Source organism: Lissotriton helveticus, chromosome 4_1 (genome assembly GCF_964261635.1).
Source record: "Lissotriton helveticus chromosome 4_1, aLisHel1.1, whole genome shotgun sequence".
Classification (NCBI taxonomy): domain Eukaryota; kingdom Metazoa; phylum Chordata; class Amphibia; order Caudata; family Salamandridae; genus Lissotriton; species Lissotriton helveticus.
In genome coordinates, this window is record NC_136063.1 from 161,381,273 (window position 1) to 161,400,329 (window position 19,057).

The window sequence follows — 19,057 nt, forward strand, 5'->3', positions numbered from 1 at the left end:
TTACTGTAAACCCTTGTGTCTTGTTCAGGAATCTATCTTGACAGCTATTCGTGTCTGTGGGCCAGATTAACCATTTTTCCCAATAATGATTTGTTCTGTTTTGTCGTAAAATATAATTCACGTATACCTCTTCATCTGTAGTTCTATTACTATCAGGTGTGGGCTTAGGTATGGACGGTTTGTTTAAATCTTCTATCTTAGCCAGGCCAAGACAAGATGTCTGTTGAACAGTTTCATTTAAGAACATAATTTGTTCTGAGATGATGAAGGCTCTGAACAATGCTTCTAAACCTTGTACCTGCCAGTCTTTTGTGCCCCAAACAGTTTATGTCTCAATGTTTTCTTTCCAAAAGTTAAAGCCTAATGTGGATAATTGAGCATAAAAGGACGCAGAATAAATCTGTTTAGTAGTATTTGTCAACATACTTTTCATGCCTGTCTTATTAACATTTCTAAAGTAAAAACTTTCTGGGTTTGTAACATTAAAACCTGTAATATATGGACATTTTCTATAGAATGTTTTAGAGCTACCTTTTGGAGGTGTTGGACAATGTTTCCATTGCTTATAAGTTAAAACATTTCTAGGGTTTGCAGATTTGTGCAAATAATGATGACCACAATGAGTAAAACAATACATTTCTTCATAATTTGATGAACCTTCTAAGTATTCATGTTTTGCAAATTTCGCTGACATTTCTAAATCTGCCATCATGTTATTAACAGTTTCAAAGTCCCAATCATCAGAAAATGTACTAGGTGAAACAAAATCACTCAAGGAAACCTTAAATTGGTGTGGAATTTTCAGCAGCTCAACAGGGCCATAAATGTCATAATCAGTTCTATCCCATGCTATTCCACCAGGTAGAGGAACCGCTGTGATGTTTACTGATGACAGGTCTCGTTGTTCACGATGAGATGATTTGTGTGGTTTCAGGAGCAAGTTGATGTTCTTACTTGCTGCGTCCATTTTAATGTATTTGCCACCTATCAGCTTTGCCAAACTTAAAACAAGAATGAGCTATAGAAGGAGATAAAATACACCTAACCCAATCCAAAATTCAACCCATGGTGAAACCAGATATGTATTTGCAAGCTCTTGACCAAGTTCCGTTAATTGTTCCTTGAAAGTTTTGTTTGTCTGTGCTGTTTCAGGTTCACTGGGATCCTCAGAAAAGGTATCAAAGTTGATGAAATAGCCAGAGGCAGTTCTGTCAATTGTTGGTATTGCATCCGGATTATTCGAAATCGCTGGAGCTGCTTGGTCCCTTGACATGTTTATATAGTCAGATGCTACTTCATTGTAGACGGGATTGTCTTGACGAACTGTTATTTGGGTTTCAAGAGGCACAAGTTCCATGGTTTTATTGCATAGTCCTTCTTTTCTTACTGCAGAATCTTCAAAGGTGATGAGTCTTTTAGTTTGAACCTCTTGGATAGTAGCAAGATTTGGTTGTCTGCTACATCTTGGGAGTCCTTTGGGCCTACTACTTATTATCGGCCACATGATGTGGTTTTACCAGGTCAATTGATACAGACCGGTTCTCCTTTCTTCCAGCAAGGGGCGGCAGTAACAATTTACTTGATCCGTGGACTGCTAATACAGGTACTGGTTTTCTGTAAGAAGGCCCAAATTCCTTCTTGTCCGCTATTTTTTCTCTGACAAGATCCCCAATCTTTGAATCCAGACAGGTCTTGCTGGGACAGGTGGTTTTTCTTCAGTGGTCGTTGGCTTTTCGCTGGTGTTGCTTAGACTTCTTCTTGTTTCATTTAAGTCCTGTAAAACAGCCAAACGATCTTTGATATCAAAGGGTTTTTGTTCCACCACTGAAGTATGACGATCGAGGTCTTCAACTAACATTCTAGTACCAAAAAGGATTTCATATGGGGTGATTCCACCCAGAGAATTTCTTGGCAGGTTATTAAGACTACGTTGGATATTTATTAGATGTTTGACCCACCCATCACCCGAACCTAATACCCTAGCTGTTATAGATTGCATTATGTCACTTTTTTTCTCTCCACAACCGAATTTCCCTCAGGATGGAATGGACTTGAAAACCGCAATGCAACGCCCAAGCTAGCCATGGCCTCTTTGTAAGCCCTAGAGCTAAACGCAGGACCCTGTAGCGTGCTGACTGCGCATGTGCCGATAAAGACTCGCAACGCTTTTATAACAGTTCGGGCGTCTGCCGAGTGCTGAGGCCACATCCAAATGAATCTCGTCCTAATATTTGTGGGATCGCATTCGTCCATGGTAACGTCTGCGTGTAGAAAGTCTAATGCTATCTAACAATGGTGTCTGTACTGGGCTGGCTACACTTTAGTCCGGTATCTAGCGGTGCTCTAAGCTGTGATCTCTGTAACAGACATCGCAATTAATCCCAAATTCGTAAATTGGGCGCTCATCCCTGGCCACCAGTACATCTCTTTTAATTCTAGTAGAGATTTAGAGACCCCTTGATGTATCAGACCCTCTCCCATATGTGCTTCGTGAATCAGAGCACTTCTCCGGTTCCTGTTTGGAATTACCCTATCCCCCACTCCAGGGATTTGAGCAAAAGGAACACAGTTTGCATCAATTATGTATGTATGCTCGAGTGGATAATTTAGAGGTAACGCAGCTCCGCTGCTTTTGCTCGTGGCATTGACAGCGAGCATAGTTTCACCGTCTATTTTTGTTTTTGAATGAGTGATTGCAGCTACGGAAGCCGTTGGAACAGCTGCCTTCGCGGCTTCATCAGCCAAAGAATTCCCTTCAACGTGAACGCCATCACGCTGATGACTCAGTTTATGGATCACGGGAGTCTTTTGTAATTCTTTCAACAAAAGAACAACTTGTTCCCAAAGCATTTTATGCTTGATTGTGCCACCTTTTGCGTCTTTAAAACCATTTTGAACCCAGTTCTTCAGATATTCATTGTAAGACTGGACGCAGTAATACGAATCGCACACTATGAGTGTGGGGAATTTGCGATCGGTATTTTCCAGCGCCATCTTGAAAGCTTGGAGTTCAGCTCTCTGAGCTGTACAGTCTCCTAGTGATTGAGTTTTTGTGACAATAGGTCTGAATTTACCATTGCGCCAGCAACCTTTAACAATTGCACATGCTGCTCTATAAGCTTGTTTTCCCCCAATTGCGGGCTGTACTGATCCGTCTGTGTATATTATACAGCCGTAATGTTCTAGAGGCAGAATTTCAGTGGGCAGAGGACATACTTGTTTGTATTGGAGAAAAAACGTATTCAACGTCTATCGTAGTAAGAGAATTAACCCATTGTATCCATCTTGGATGTAAAGCTTTGCATTTGGAATGCTTGCCTTTGTCACTGCCTCTAAGGCAGGTACAAGAGTAACGATTTGTATGCGTTTTCCCTGTGCGAGTGCTCTTTCTCTTGCCACTGAAGTCTGAACCGCTGTCAGAATTTTTTCTGTTGAAGTGAATTTCATTTCACGCTTGTGTGTACAAGTGTGATTTGTAAGCTATTGGTACCTTTTCACCTTCATTAAAGGTTCAGTATGTGAATCCGCATCTTCCTGGGATGATTCGGATTACAAGGTTGCGTACGTTGTCGCGTGTTTGTAAATGTTTTGTTGCTATCATGTCTGTTTGCACTGAACGCAAAATTTCTGTGTGTTTTTGTGTCCAATTAGTTTGTTTGAAATCAGGTTTGATTAATTCGTAGAGAGGTTTAAACCTCTCTGCGTCGTTTAGAATGTAAGTTCTTCCGAAATTCAGGAATCCTAGAACTGTCTGTAAGTTTTTCAGTGTTTTTGGAGGTTGGAGCAGTGCACATTTTTCAAAAAAGTTTGCTGCCAAGTTCTTGCCTGCACTTGAAAGTCCTTTTCCTAAGAATAGGACGCTGAGGTGGGCAATTCTTGATTTTTTAAAGTTGAATTCATACCCTTCAGAGGCGAATCCAAGTATTATGGTGTTCACCCTGGTCAAGTGCCTGTCCAAATCATCATCTGTACGATAGATGTCATCGACATATGATATTGCCTCATCATCACACGTTTGTAGTAACTCTGTTACTCTGACTGAAAATAATCCAGGACTGTTCTTTAATCCCTGGGGGAGACGACAAAAGTGTAGTTCTGTCCCCATTATTGAGAAAGCGGTCAAGTACCTACTTTGAGGTGCAATGTTTTGACAGTAGAAACCGTTTGAAATATCTAATGTTATTTTGTTTTTTTTTTGCGAACAATGTTATTCATTAGTGCTGCGCTGTGTGAATTTTGTACTGCAAACGTTTTGCAGCAGGAGTTTAAATGTCTGTAATCCAAGACTAGACGATATGTATTGTCTGGTTTGGAGACAGGAAACAAAGGATTGTTCATGGACGAGGAGCATGTTTCAATCACCCCTTGGTATTCAAGTTGATCTAAGATCTCCCTGACCTGTTTTTTAGCTTCCTGCTTAACTGGATTCTGCCTCTGAGCAGTCGGTTGATTTTTTAACTGGATCTTATGGTGAGTAGAGTCCTCTTCCCATCCCACATGATTTTTATATAATGCTGGAGCCTGAGCCACAGCCCATTTTCTGGCATAGTTGTATTTTTTATGAATAGGAATATGATTTGAGAAGGCTGGCATAATGATCTCTTCACCATATGGGCATCCCTGACAAATTCAGGTGGCCAGTCTTTTTCAGCCAGAAGAATGTCATAACCCTTTGATAGTTTTTCCCAAAAGAGTGCTTTTATTTTCCTAGTTATGTCCCCCTCTATTCGGAGTGTGACTTTATATAACTTGTGTGGTACACTAACCCTGGTATCCGCAGTTTCAACTTGAAGGCATTCATTCAGATCCACTCTCTCCAGATGATCCTTCAGGATCCTGCGAGCTATGGTGACCTCTGCTGTACTGTCCAGCATTGTCTGGGCCCACTCCCCGTTCTTGAGTTGTATCCTCAAGATCCTCGGCATGTCTGATTTTAATACTTGCTACCTTCTTTTTGGTGAATTGAGTTTTCTTATTTTTTGGAATGTGTTGATCGTCTTTGGACTTCACGCGTTCTTCTTTGTGTTCTGATCGTCCTCTTCTTTCGGGGTTTCTGCGAGCAAATCTGAAAGGTACGAGAGGAGCGTGTATCAGTATCTTGATATCTATCAGGTTTTCTTAAATTATCCCTATTTCTAAGGTTATACCTCTTTTCAGAGTGCTCCTTTTGAGGAGATCTACCTCTGGATTGAGAACGCTTCTCTTTAGGAAGTGACTGTCTACTATTTTCCCACTTCTTTTTAGGTGTAGTGAGATTGTTTTTGATAAAAAACTTTTTCAGGTTTTTCTGTCAGTTCAGGTTTTACTGGTTTCCCACCCACACTATCTCTTCCTAGTTCTTCATAAGATTTTTCAATTATTCTAGCTAATTAATACGGTTTCTCAGTAATATCAAGTTCTTTTAATTTTTGGCGGATTGCCACGGTTGCTGCTTCACCTTTGATGTTAGCTAATAAGATAGCCGAGACCTGTTTGTAATTTTTTAGTAATTTCATACCAAGATTCAAGGCAGGTTCTGGTCCGTATTCATTTTGAATCTGTTTCAGGACGTCAGGTATTACCGCCATAGACGGAACACCATGTGTTTTTGTGTAGATTGAAGCAAAGACTGTACCCAAGTGTCACAGTCCTCCACGTGGAGGAACATCGTTTACAACAAAACTTTTACCACGCACTACCATTACAACGCAGGAATTACAACGAACGTCGTTACAACAACTTTCGCTGGAGGACGCTGTTGGATAGGGAATAGTTTAATTTTCTATCCAGCACCTTCCCTACTATCCACGGGGACTGGATATGGAATAGAAAATTAAACTATTCCACTATCCAGCACCCCCCAACGCAAGTCGTTGTAACAACTTGCGTTGTAATACCTGGGTTGTAAAGGCATGCGTGGTAAAAGCATGCGTTGAAACGTCATACAACCTCCATGTGTGGTGCGATCCCCATTGGTAAACAGATTGTTAAAATCCTATGTTTCTCATGAGGTGTACTATCGGGAAATACTGCCTCTATTTGAGTAATTTTTTGAGCTAACCAGAATGGAATTTGTTCCCTTTTTGCGGGTAATTTACCAATGACTGATTGTATAGTCTGTGGTGTAATTTTGTTTGTGTTCCCCTGATGAGGGGTGTGCTGTGGAATCCCTATAGCAGGTTGGACTGTTAGAGTCCGCATGACATATTGTACCAATTGTCTATGTATTTTAATTAATTGTTTTAGCTGAGCTAACAGTTCTGGACCCGTCATTTGTTCTATGGCAGGATGTGGTGTATAGCTAGCTAGTACCGGCCATGTTGCTCCTGGTCTACCTAGTAGACCGAGCCTGGTAATGTGATTTTGATGTTGTAGGGTGCCTTTAAACCAGAGCTGATGCTCTTGGTAAGTTAGTGGAATTTCAACGTCCTCGAAAGGAGCCTATTCCGCTTGAGGTGCCCCTAACTTGTAGAAGTGGAACACATATTTTTTCTGAACATGTGGTAAACACCATTAGCTTGTGGTGAAGAATTTACCTTGTGGTAAATACCTCCTATTGGAGTTTCTAACTTTCAAAAGAGGCATAACATACGGAATCGATTTTTAACACACCAATGTTTTTCCATTTTTTTCTTATTTACAGGCATTTTACCTTGTTAAATTTCAGTATGTTTGAACCTCCAGAATATATTAGAAGAAAACTGCAAAGGTGTGATAATAGTCAACAAATCGTAATTCTGATCCTTGTGCAAACAAATGCTCGCACACAAATCAGAATTTAACCCTGTTCTTGTAATTAACTAATAATAGATATTGACTAGTCACTATGTAAACAAGCAGTAATAATGCACATATGATAGTGTTTATACTCACAAGTAAAACGCAATTAATTTACACAAGTAGAAAGGACACAGTAGCCTGACCACAATATTTAAATTTAAAATATAGAAATACATTTCTTAGGAACTATTTATATTGAATTAGGTTTTATAAAGGAATTAGGGCCTGAAGTGCAATACCATTTTGCAGCTGCAAACCCTTGGATTCCTAAAATCATGGGTTTGCAACAGCAAAATGGCTTTTTGCTGTATACAAACCCCATTTTGCGAAAAAGCATTTCTAACCCATCCCAAATCACTGTTAGGAAGGGTAGTGAAAGAAGTGGAACCCTTCTAATTCCGATTAGAAATAGTATGTAGCAATAGATTTTTATTGCATTTGCAGTCCATTGAACAGTTACTGACTCCTGGAAGGAGCCACAATTGGACAGCTTCTCATTTGAAAATCATGTCAGGCGACCTCAAGAGGGCCAGGCAGTGATGCAGAGGAGCATTTCTTACTTTCCCCAATATGCTGCCATATGGGAATTTTTTACTTACAAGTTTCTTTATGTAGGCAAGCACTCTTTTAAAAATGTTTTTCTTTTTTTGGGAATATAAACACAGAGATGGCGGACTATTATTCCTTGCATGCTTGTTTTTGTAGCACATCAAAGGTGGTTGCAAATAGTGACATGCCAAATTAATATTTACTAGGCAGGTCGTTCTGCCGCCCCGTGACTGGAAATCTAGTGATGCAACCTATCCGTTCATAGGATACATTACCAAAAAAAAAGACTAGTCTCAAAACGTCAGCTCACATTGTGCGACAATAATTGGTGACTAATCTGTTAGTACATCTGGCCCTGTGCTATTAATCATAAACTGCCATTAGTAATAAAGATGAACATTATTTGATCTAACAGGTGACACAGATCTTGGGTTTGTTTAATTAGCTATTGCTGAAAACCTGGGTTTGCATTTTAATAGTAAAGATGTATGCTTGATCAATAAAAGATGAAAAAAAAACTCCAAAAAGTGAAATAAAGCATGAGCCTGCATCCCACACTACCTCTACTTCACACATACCGTGGCCTCCAACCCTTTGTCCTGCATACACATATACTTGTCCAAGCTGAATCGCTGGCAAAACGGAATCCTGAGAAAATCTACTATTTGTATATATATGTATATAGAGATAACTCTAACCACTAGTATATGTAGTAGACCTTTGTACTCACTACCATTCCTATGTGATTCTTGTACATTTGCAATTTTTTTCTATTTGTATCTCTTCCCTGTGTGACTTTACAACTTGTACATTTGCAATTTTTTTTTCTTGTTTGTATCTTTTATGTAACTCGTGTAATCCAAAGTCCTTATGTATCGCAACTGGTTATTTTGTAAAGCACTCTGACACATTCGGGTAATGTTGACGTTATAGAAAATCGCATTCAATAAAATAAATAATCCTCCTTTGGCCCCACCTCTCACACACTTGGATTGGATTCTACAGAGTGAACACAGGCATTGCAAAGGGCGCGCGCGGTCCGGAAGGAAGGTGGGCAAGGCCCGATGATTGGCTGGATGCCGGGGTGACATCCCAGCAGGCACCGCGCCTGGCCAGGCCGGGAGGGAGGCCCTGAGGGAGGCGGAAACGCGATAGCCAGCAATAACTCCACTCAGCTCATAATGAAGAGCCGGCCTGGGGAGCTGGCGGCCGATTGACTCGCGCACTTCATGAACACCTTCCCAAATTACAATCAATTACCGGGTCAGCCCGGAGTCGGGCCGCCGATCGAATGGGCACACATTTCGCGGCAGATGGAATTGGATTTTATTGAAAAAGAAATTTCAGCTGCGTTTCAAATGCGCAGATGTGTCTGGCAAGGAACAGCGGTTTGTCGCCTGATGTTATTTGTAGAGTCGCCCAGGCCAGGATAATCTTAGGTGAGGAAAATAACGGAGTACAGGATCAGAGCTCGGAGTAATAAATACAGTAGCAGAATCCATACGGCCTCACGCGGTATGTTTAGGATCAGAGATCAGTATATTATATTCAATGATCTGCCTAGGATCAGAGTTCATACTCCTACACACAGCGGCAAAACGTACAAGAATGACGCTCTATACAGACTCAGAGCTCAGACAGTAAAATACAGTAACATAACCTAAAAGGGTCCCAGGCTCAATACAGGATCAGAGCTTAGACTGTAATAAATATACAGAAGCAGAACCCACAGGGCCTTTGGTTCAATACAGGATCAGATCTCGGACTGTAATATAAATAGCAGAACCCACAGGGCCTCGGGTTCTGTATGGGATCATGTCTCAGACTAATAATACAGTAGCAAAACCCACAGGGCCTCAGGGTCTGTACAGGATCAGATCTCAGACTGTAATATACATAGCAGAGCCCACAGGGCCTCAGGTTCTATACAGGATCAGATCATAGACTGTAATATACATAGCAGAACCCACAGGGCCTCAGGTTCTGTACAGGATTAGAGTTCAGACTGTGATATACAGTAGCAGGTCCCACAGGGCCTCAGGTTCTGTACAGGATTAGAGCTCAAACTGTAATATACATAGCAGAACCCACAGGGCCTCAGGTTCTATACAGGATCAGATTTTAGACTGTAATATACATAGCAGAACCCACAGGGCCTCACGTTCTGTACAGGATCAGAGCATAGACTAGTCAGTCAGTCAGTCAAAAGCAATGTTTATTTAGACCTTAGTGTTTAAACTGCAATACCCACGATATAAACATTAAAACAGAGATAAATACACATTCAGTACACACGATAAGAAACAACATATTCATCAATGCATTCTTGTCCAGGATATGCTTTTTGATGTCCAATTCAATCTAGGGCTCACAAAATAGTTACAAAAACGTACTTACTCATTAAAATTCTACCCATACGGCACCAAGAAGGAAGATTTAATTCATATTATTTTAAAATGTATAAATAATCGTCATAAAATCATTAAAATCCTATATAAATCTAAAACTATTACATTGTTTTGCTAAGAGCTTTTTACAGACTTCATATAAATTCCAATAGCGATAGCAATCTCTAGATTAGGCATTTTTGTGAGTAAGTCAATCGCCTGCGCCCGAGACCTTATTTCTTATTTTACAAAAAGAGTCCTCAAATGCAATTTACGCTGAGATATGAGCGCCATACAATCTACCAAATATGCACCATGTCACCCTTATTGCCTAGCAAACATTTACAATTCCTATCCGGGTGGAGCCTAATGGCCTTCTCCCTCTGATTTGACAGCCAAGGATTATCCTAACTCTTAAAACTTCAGATGTAAGCCACTGATTCGGGAGGGTGTCCAAATAAGGGTAACAAGACTCATATTGCCAGGCTGTCGTCATAAATTGAACAGATGATTTCCCGCTCAAATAGCCTTGGTCAATTGTTCTAGACAGCTCTAGGCCTTGAGTCCTGAGCTCCTTCTTGGAAAATTCAGCCTGAAGTGCCTGTTGGCAGAATCTCACCTTTAAGTTCCCTGCAACGTTAATCAATTTCCTTCTTATCTCCTTGGCCCATTTTAAATCACTTGATTCGATCTCCTTCCTACACCAGAGCGAGACCTGACCCCCCCCCCCCTCCCCCTGGGTCCTGTGGACTCCACATCCTTAATACATTTATTTGGGCCTGTACGCTCCATGAAGTCGTACCTAGCTCTAATCTAATTGCCTGGACCTTTGCTGAGCTGGGAAGCGAGAGTAGAGATTTCAGGCATTTACCCTCCTCAATGTCCCAATTATCTTTGCCGCCAAGCCAAAGTACTTCAGAACCATACAGGGCTTGAGGAGGGATCATTGCATTAAACGCCTGTAGCACAGGTCTATGCGACATGTTACCAAACTCACTATTAAATCTTTTCAGCCCATACAATGACATGAAAGCTTTTGCTTTTTGGGCTGTCACATGTGCTTGCCACTTTAAGGAGCTTTCAAACTAGACCCCAAGGTATCTATTTTACTACCTCCAATTTTAAGGGGCCTAGATACCAACTAAAACCTAAATCTCTTTTTCCAAAACACAAGATTTTAGTTTTATCCACGTTTACAGTTAGGGACTTTAACACACAGTATTCCTTTGAAGGCCCATCGCTGTCTGGTCAAAAATCACCAAATCATCTGCATAAAGCAGACATGATAATTTTAATCCATTCATTTAGACTATATACAGCAGCAGAAACAGTAGAACCTCAGTGTCTGTCCAGGATCAGAGCTCATAATTCAACACAGAGTAGCAGAACCCACATTGCTTCAAGCTCTGTACAGAATCAAAGCTCAGAGTGTTATACACACCAGCGGAACCCATAAGGCTGCAGGTTTTATCTGGAATCAGACCGTAGACTACTAGAAACAGTAGGAGAACTCACAGGACAGTAGACTCTGGTAAGAACACAGAATATTATATTAAGTACAAAACCCCATAATGCACCAGACTCTGTTGATGTTCAGAGCACAGGCTCTACATGATCACTTCTCAGAATATTACATAAAACGAACAGAACTCTCAGGTTATGTCCTGTATTGGAGCTTATCATATCACATGAAGCTATAGAACTCTCAGGACATAAATTACTGTTCATGATCTGAGGTCACAACATTATACACATCAGCAGAATCCATACCACTTCAGGGCGTGTCTAAATAAGAGCCCCCAATCCTATATACAGTTGAAGACCCCACGGGACAGTAGGTCAGTCTAGGATCTGAGATCGGGAAAATGTATACTGTGGAAGAACCAATAAGGCTCCTGGCTCTGTCCAGAATCAGAGTACAGAATGTTACAAATAAGCATACAGGATCAACGGACCTCATAGTACCTCAGGGTAAGAATTGGAGCTTTGACGGATCCTCCCTGCTTTAAAGCTTAAGGAACTGCAGGCTCTGCACAGGGCCAGAGCTCAAAATATTATATTTACCAGCTGAACCCAGTAGGCCTCAGTCACGCTTAAGGGCTAGAGCTCCGACTATTATATATAGTATCAGAACATATAGGGTCTCATGCTCTGTAAAGGATCAGAGTGCAGCATATTATATGAAGCAACACAAGTCATAGTGCTTTAGGCCCAGTACAGAATCAGAATATGTTAATCAGCAAAATCAGTAGGTTTTCAGTCGCCGTCTAGGATCAGAGCTCAGGATATTGGCACATTTATTAAAACTACATAAAATCACAGCCCAATATTCCCACTTCACCATAGCATAACATACCACACAAAACCATGGCGTAACATATACATATATGGTATGTCATATACATACAACACAATGTCATTACAAAACATACTCTACCACCACAAAACACATCATAGATCATTAAATAAACATAATGGAGTGGCATAACTTACCATACATCCCACCCCACAGCATAACATCAAAGTCACTTAGCACAGCATACCACTTTTTTGCCATCCCCCAAAATTATGTAACATCATGTGACACAAGATAATTCTGCTGCATAACAATACATAATATAAAACCCCTCCTCAATATCAACGAAAACCCCTCCACCTAATCATTGCTCTTCTATGTGATCCCCCCCCCATTAAGCACACACATGTCTTCACCTGTTATTTTGGCTCTCAGGCCTATGCCTCCATGAATGAATCCTGCCCAGCGCAGTTGCTCTTTGCTCTTGTCTGTGAATTGTAAAACATCCCTTCACTTTCCCTGGTCACAGTTTCTAGGTGTTCTTATCTCTTCAGGTGCTTCATGGACTAGGTCACCTGGACCAACGTGTGCCTTTAGTAATATTGGCCACTAAGGAAAGACTAGGGAACTGGTAATATGTGTGTGTAGATAGATATATCTGCACACGTGTTTTTGGGACTCTAGTACTTGAGACTGACAGCATGCTGATACTGCAATCTTTTTTTCTCTGAAATTCTGGAGTGAGGCTAGTAACGTTCTGCGCTCTCAGCCTTCTCAACCACCCCAACCCATGCACAACCTTGTCGGGCCTAGCCATTTGCTGATGTCCTGAAGCAGCGAAGCATCCACACAAGCAGCCTAGAGTCAGGTGCGTTGCAGCCTCAGCACCATAGCAGAAGGGTGCTGTCTTTTAACACCCTGAGGAAGGCCGGTGTCTCACACTCTGGTGCCCCTATTGTCCCTGAAGCCCAAACACTGTAACTCTTCTCCCAATTTACTTTCTCAGAAATCTTCAGCTCTAGAGATGGATATTAGTGAAAGGGAGTAGGAATAGCCACCCGCTCCTGCAATCATTCTGGGCAGTATTCTCAGAAGAGGACAGGGACTACACCCGTTCAGGAAGACGAACACACCACATTTTCAGAGCCATCCCTTGCTCAGCTGATAGTGTACATCAGACAGCAGTTATCTCTCAAAATTTCCAGACAGCAGAATGATGTACTTGCTACAGTCAATCCAGCTGTCCCTCACTGGACACAGGCAGCAGAGCTACCACACTACTTGCTGGTAGCAGTACTATGACTGGACAGGTAACTTACCAGAGGCAGTAGCGTGTGAGTGGGACTTCACGTCCCTGGAAAGGAAGGCAACAAGCAGTGTGTTTCTGATATTTGCAGTCCGAACGTTCAGGACACCTTCCTTCAGGCTGTTCCTGTAGTGTCCGCATTTGCCCAGAGGGATGTCTTGGAGCATGCATAGAGAGTCAGCCCAGGAGGACAGCAGTGAGAGGAAAGAATGGATGTGGAGAAGGATGTCAAACAAAGGGTTCTTCTTCATGTACCTGAAAGAGGCCATTCCTCGAAAGCTGTGGGCATGGCTAGGCTTAAGTTTACTCCTATTCAAGATGGTTGCCTTGTCAGTTGCCCGAAGCCATAGGGTAACCATGTGCCCAACTCCATGATGGTTTGGAGGATGGCTTGTGTGAAATTGTAATCAATTCATTCCATAATACTGTAGGGCTACTTCATTTTTTAAATATACTATTGCTTTGTGTACAGGCACTTTTTACTTTTGAAATTCAAAGGTATTTTGATACTAGCTGAATGAGTTGAGTAACCTTAACTTCACTGCTACCTTTCATTCATTTTCAAATTGTAGAAACCATTTAAATTGTTTTCATACATTTGCACGTTTCACTGCATATTGTAGTTATCATAGTCTTGTTTTTTTTGCAATTATTCCTTACAAAATTTAGGGGACGATGGAATAGAGTGAATACTATAAGAAAACATTTGTGTTGGTTTGAGGAATGTGTGGTCTAGGAGGGATGGTACTAATAAAGTAATATAAGACAACCTCAAAAAGGCATGCACATAGTCTAAATGGAAATCACACTCCTGAGCTATCAATACTGTTGGACTTGCCCCTTTCTGCAGGGTCATCCCCAAAGTTTTTGCCTTCACCCTCCTGTTTTCTATGCTCATTTTCGTTTGCTTTTAGAACTCTGCACAATTTACCACTATTACAATAAGTAAAGGTGTACAGCTAGCTAAATGATGCAAAACACTTCTATATCTCTCTAGAATTCACGAAACCACCCTATTATGACTAGTATATACACACCAAGGTATTACAAAACATATTTATTTTATTCTTTTATAAAAAAGCTCATAATCAGCTATATTTTGTTTAAACCATTTATATATCCTATTAATTTCATTCAATTCATATAGGACATTTGATTGAAACCAACGTGATTACATGTAATACATATACGATAGACGTAGAGATGATGGAGGCAGTGCAGCAGGTCTCAACAAAATATAGCTTATTATGAGCTTTTTATAAAAGAATAAAATAAATATGTTTTTTAATACATTGGTGTGTATATACTTGTAATAATAGGGTGGTTTCGTGAATTCTAGAGAGATATAGAAGTGTTTTGCATCATTTAGCTGGTTATACACCTTTACTTATTGTATTACTTTCCCTATGTTTTTATCTAGTCTATTTAGATATAGGGGTCCCTTGTTTCCTAAACACTTTACCACTATTAACCAGTGCTAAAGTGCTTATGCTTTGTATTGTAAACATGGCAAAATTGCCTTACACCCAATTGGCACATTTAGTTTACTTGTAAGTTTTATTTATTTTGTTTTATTTGAAGAGTTTTACATAGCGCTGGCTAGACCCGTAGGTATCAGAGCGCTTTACATGAGGATCATTGAGTTACAAGTTACAAATTACATCCGTTTCCAGAGCATAGTTAAACACAGGCAAAGAAAACAATGTTACGGTAATTCCTAGGGGGTAGGGAAGGAAGGAGACACAGCGGGGAGACGGGAAGTGCTGTGCCCAATGTCCGGCTGGGTAGGTGACGAATAGGTGGGGGGGGAAGGTGGACCAGGGCCGATCTCCTCTTTAGGTGTCCAACAGCTCCACCGGGCATCAGCCATGTTGCTCGGGTCACAGTGGTCAGGAATAACAAGAATAACAGTTTTTCATGGTTACATTAGTTACAGTTGCATAGTCAAACCCAGAAGAACAAGCCCCCAATAGAGGAATGGTGAAGGGGAACAGGGGGCTGGGAAGCAAATTAGTACTGACAGAGCGGCAGTGGGAGAAAAGTACCTCGTTGGGGCCCAAAAACTTAAAGTGAGCCGGCCTATAACCCGGATGGGGTCACTTAGTCACTAAGTCCAGTGCCAAATTCAATCACAGCGTTAGGTCATCTCGGCAATGTGGGGGGACAACCAGGAGAGGGTTAAAAAAAAGGGCACCTCATTAGTGGCCATTACTGTCTGGGGGGGAGAGGGCGTCCAGATGGGGCCATCCAGGGGCAATGGACATGTAGGCGACCAAAGGCGTGGACTGGGGGGAAGCAGTGATCCAGGAGTCGGTCAAGGCAATCAAGATGGTGGGCCCAGAGTTACAGCATCGGCACAAAATGGCGGACCCCCAAATTGAAAGAAAATGCAAGCCAAAGAAAGACTGTGAAGAGGAATCAACCTCAAAGAGCAGGACTGGTTGCGGTAGGCATATAAAAGAATGAAGCATAGACATGCTGGAGCATCCTGGACCCTAGGAATTGTGTCCCAGGAACGCGCATCACCCAGCAGCCTTCGCCGGCAGTATGGGACCCACCGGGCCTTGTCGTGTCCCTCTTACCATCCGGACTGGAGCGAGGCCCTTTTAAACCGCTGCGGAATTTGTGCCGCCATTAAGCGGTTAATGTGGTACCCACTTCAATCTTGAACAACAGGCGTGTCCACACTTCTAGTTGAAATAGCACCTTAACCAGGCAACACCTCTAGTCGCACCAGGCTTGGGACTTGACTAGAAACTGGGTTGTCCATCTCAAACTTATACTTCAACCACCAACCCTCATCCAATGTTACTCTATTGACAGAGCCTCACCAACTACTTGTGAATACGACCCATCCTTTTTTCTGACAACTGCCGCACTTCATTTGCTCCACCACTTCCTACTTTCCACTTTTTCACCGAAATTGCATTCTTAGATACTTTCACCATCTACGTGGCAGCAAAAACTTAGAATTATTTCTTCTTTGACCTAGGGGCCATTTAATCTCCACCACATCCCCCACTCAAAATTGCAAATCTGTCACATAGATTAAGGTATCATATGTTTCTTTACTTTTTTCGGGACTTCTTTCACTCTGCAACGCATCTCACTCAACTCAGGCAACCTCCCATCGACAGCTGTTTTATCTAAAACCCAGCTGGGCGACAATTAGATGAGGAATTTCTACCCCTCATCAGTGCAAACGGGGACACATCAGTAGAAGAATGTGGTGTACTGCAATAGCTCCACAACCTGTCTTGAACTGCATTCATTACATCACCCCCAGAAGACTCAGCAATCTGAATACTTTCCTTCAACATTCTGTTCACCCTTTCTACCATTCTATTGCCATGTGGACTATTCAACCCCACCAACAAATGTTTGATGTCAAATTAATTCAAGAACATCCGCATAAAATGAGACTTGAACTGCACCCCTTTCTCAGTATCTAACTCCTGGGGTATGCCTTCTCTTCTGAACAAACTGGACAAAAACTCAGTGACTGAATGAGTGTTAGCGATATCAAAGGGGATGATGGACGGAGTCTTTGAGCAAATCAAACACTCACCCCCAGTCAACTGATCTGGGTTTAATCCATCACGATTCTTTAGCTCACTCCACCACCCCAGTTCAGATGGCCATATGCAAATCAGTCTGACCTTGTGCCTCATGGGAACAGTCCAGCCCGAACTGCCAAGCCATATCTTCCCTGGACCGGAAACAAGCATCTTGGGACCAGTTTCGGACTCATAATCCTCATCAGCCAGGCTATCTTGAATCCAGTGGTAGAGTGAGCATCATCCCCTTTGGTATCCCTTTGAATGAGTGTTAGGCTCCCTCAGAAACCTGCACGCCACCGATCTGGAAAAATAATCGACCACCACCAAGGTGTGCCTCATGTTTGCTGGCAAGCTATACATTGGTCCAATAAAATCCATACCTCGTTTTTTCCACAGTCCCTGGGAAGGTAGACAGGGCACAATGGGATCATAAAACACGTAATGAGCCTCGCTATACTTAATGTAGTTTCCCAGTATTACCTTGATCTGGTTGTCTAACCCGAGCCATGAATAATACATCTGCACCCTCTTTTTGGTGCCCGTCATTCCTAGATGGCCTTGGTGGGCCAAATTCACCAATCTCACCCTTAACTCTGCTGGAGGAACCAACAAACTTCCCGCAAAACTAAACTCCCCTCCACAGACAGTTCTTCTTTGATTTTGAAATAGGATTTGAACACACCAATAACATTCCTCTCTTGAGGCCAATCATTGGTGATATACTTCCAATGTGTTATCTGACACGCATCTAAATACAAATTAAACTCCTGAAGAGTAATTGAACCCCCTGCAATAATTAAACTGCCAATCCTTCCCACAATGCATTCAACATCTTCATCTTTTAAATCCTTATTGTCAATGTCTACTGGACACCTGGAAAGGAATTCAGCTCTGGAATTCTTTGCCCTTGGGATATGATTTACTTCAAATTTTAATTCATACATTCTCACCAGCAATCTGACTAGTCTAGGGCTGGCTCGAATTAATTACAAATACACTAGGCGCATGTAGTCAGTTAGAAGTGAAAACATCCTACCCCAAAAGTAGGTTAAGAAATGTTTGGTGGCTCAAACATACGCCAAAGCTTCTCATTCTATAGTGCTGTAGTTACGTTCTGCTGATGACAGACACCTCGATGCGAATGCTACTGTGTTCTCTTTACCATCTACCATCTGTGTGAGAACTTCACCCAGTCCTATGCCACTGGCACCTATAGTCACAACTGTTTCTTCATTGTCTCTGAAAACATTATGGCAGGGGCTTGTACAATCAACTTCTTCAAATTTTCACATACCTCACGTTCCCTGGCATTCCACTCATATTTCTCACCTTTGCGCAACACATTTCTGAGGGGATCAGTTTGAAGGGCAACGTTTTCTATAAATCAATCAATCAATCAGGGGCTTATAGAGCACGCTACTCACCCGTGAGGGTCTCAAGGCGCTGGGAATAATACTCGCACTCCCCAAAAATGACCTTAGGTGCTCTCTGTTTACAGGTTCAGGGCTTGCTTTGATGGCATTCTCCAAATAGCTTTTAGGTTTGATGCCTGCCCCTGACAGTACATGTCCCAATTATTCCTTTTCTGGTACCACAAATCAGCAATTCTCCCTCTTCACAGTTGTCCCATGCTCTTGCTACACACTCAACACTTCACTTAACACTTTCAGATGACTCTCTTCATCATCGGTGAGCACTAGCATGTCATTTTGATATGCCATCACTTGCTTACACTTCCCAAAGAGTTTCAACATTAGCTTTGGAAAGACTGACGCTGCTGAGGGCAAGCCAAACGGCAAGCGGAAGAATCTATAGGCACCAAATGGAGTATTGTACGCAATCAAGGACTTGGACTCCACGCATAATCCAACCTGGTGATATGCTACCTTAAAATGTAAGGTGGTAAACACCTTGGCATCCTTCCAGCTGAACCAACAATTCCTAAATTTTGGGACGTGGAAAACAATCCACCAAAATGGTATTTAGATACTTGAAGTCAACACTTAGTCTCATTTCCCCATTCTTCTTCTTGGTTACAAAGATTGGCGCTATCCATTGAGAAGAATCCACAGACTCTTATGATTCCTTCTGCACATAAAATGTCAATATGCTCTTTCAGCTGGCTTTTGACACTCAATGGAATATGCCTGACTTTATGGACTATTGGTACAGCTCCATCTTAAAATACTATTTTGTGTTT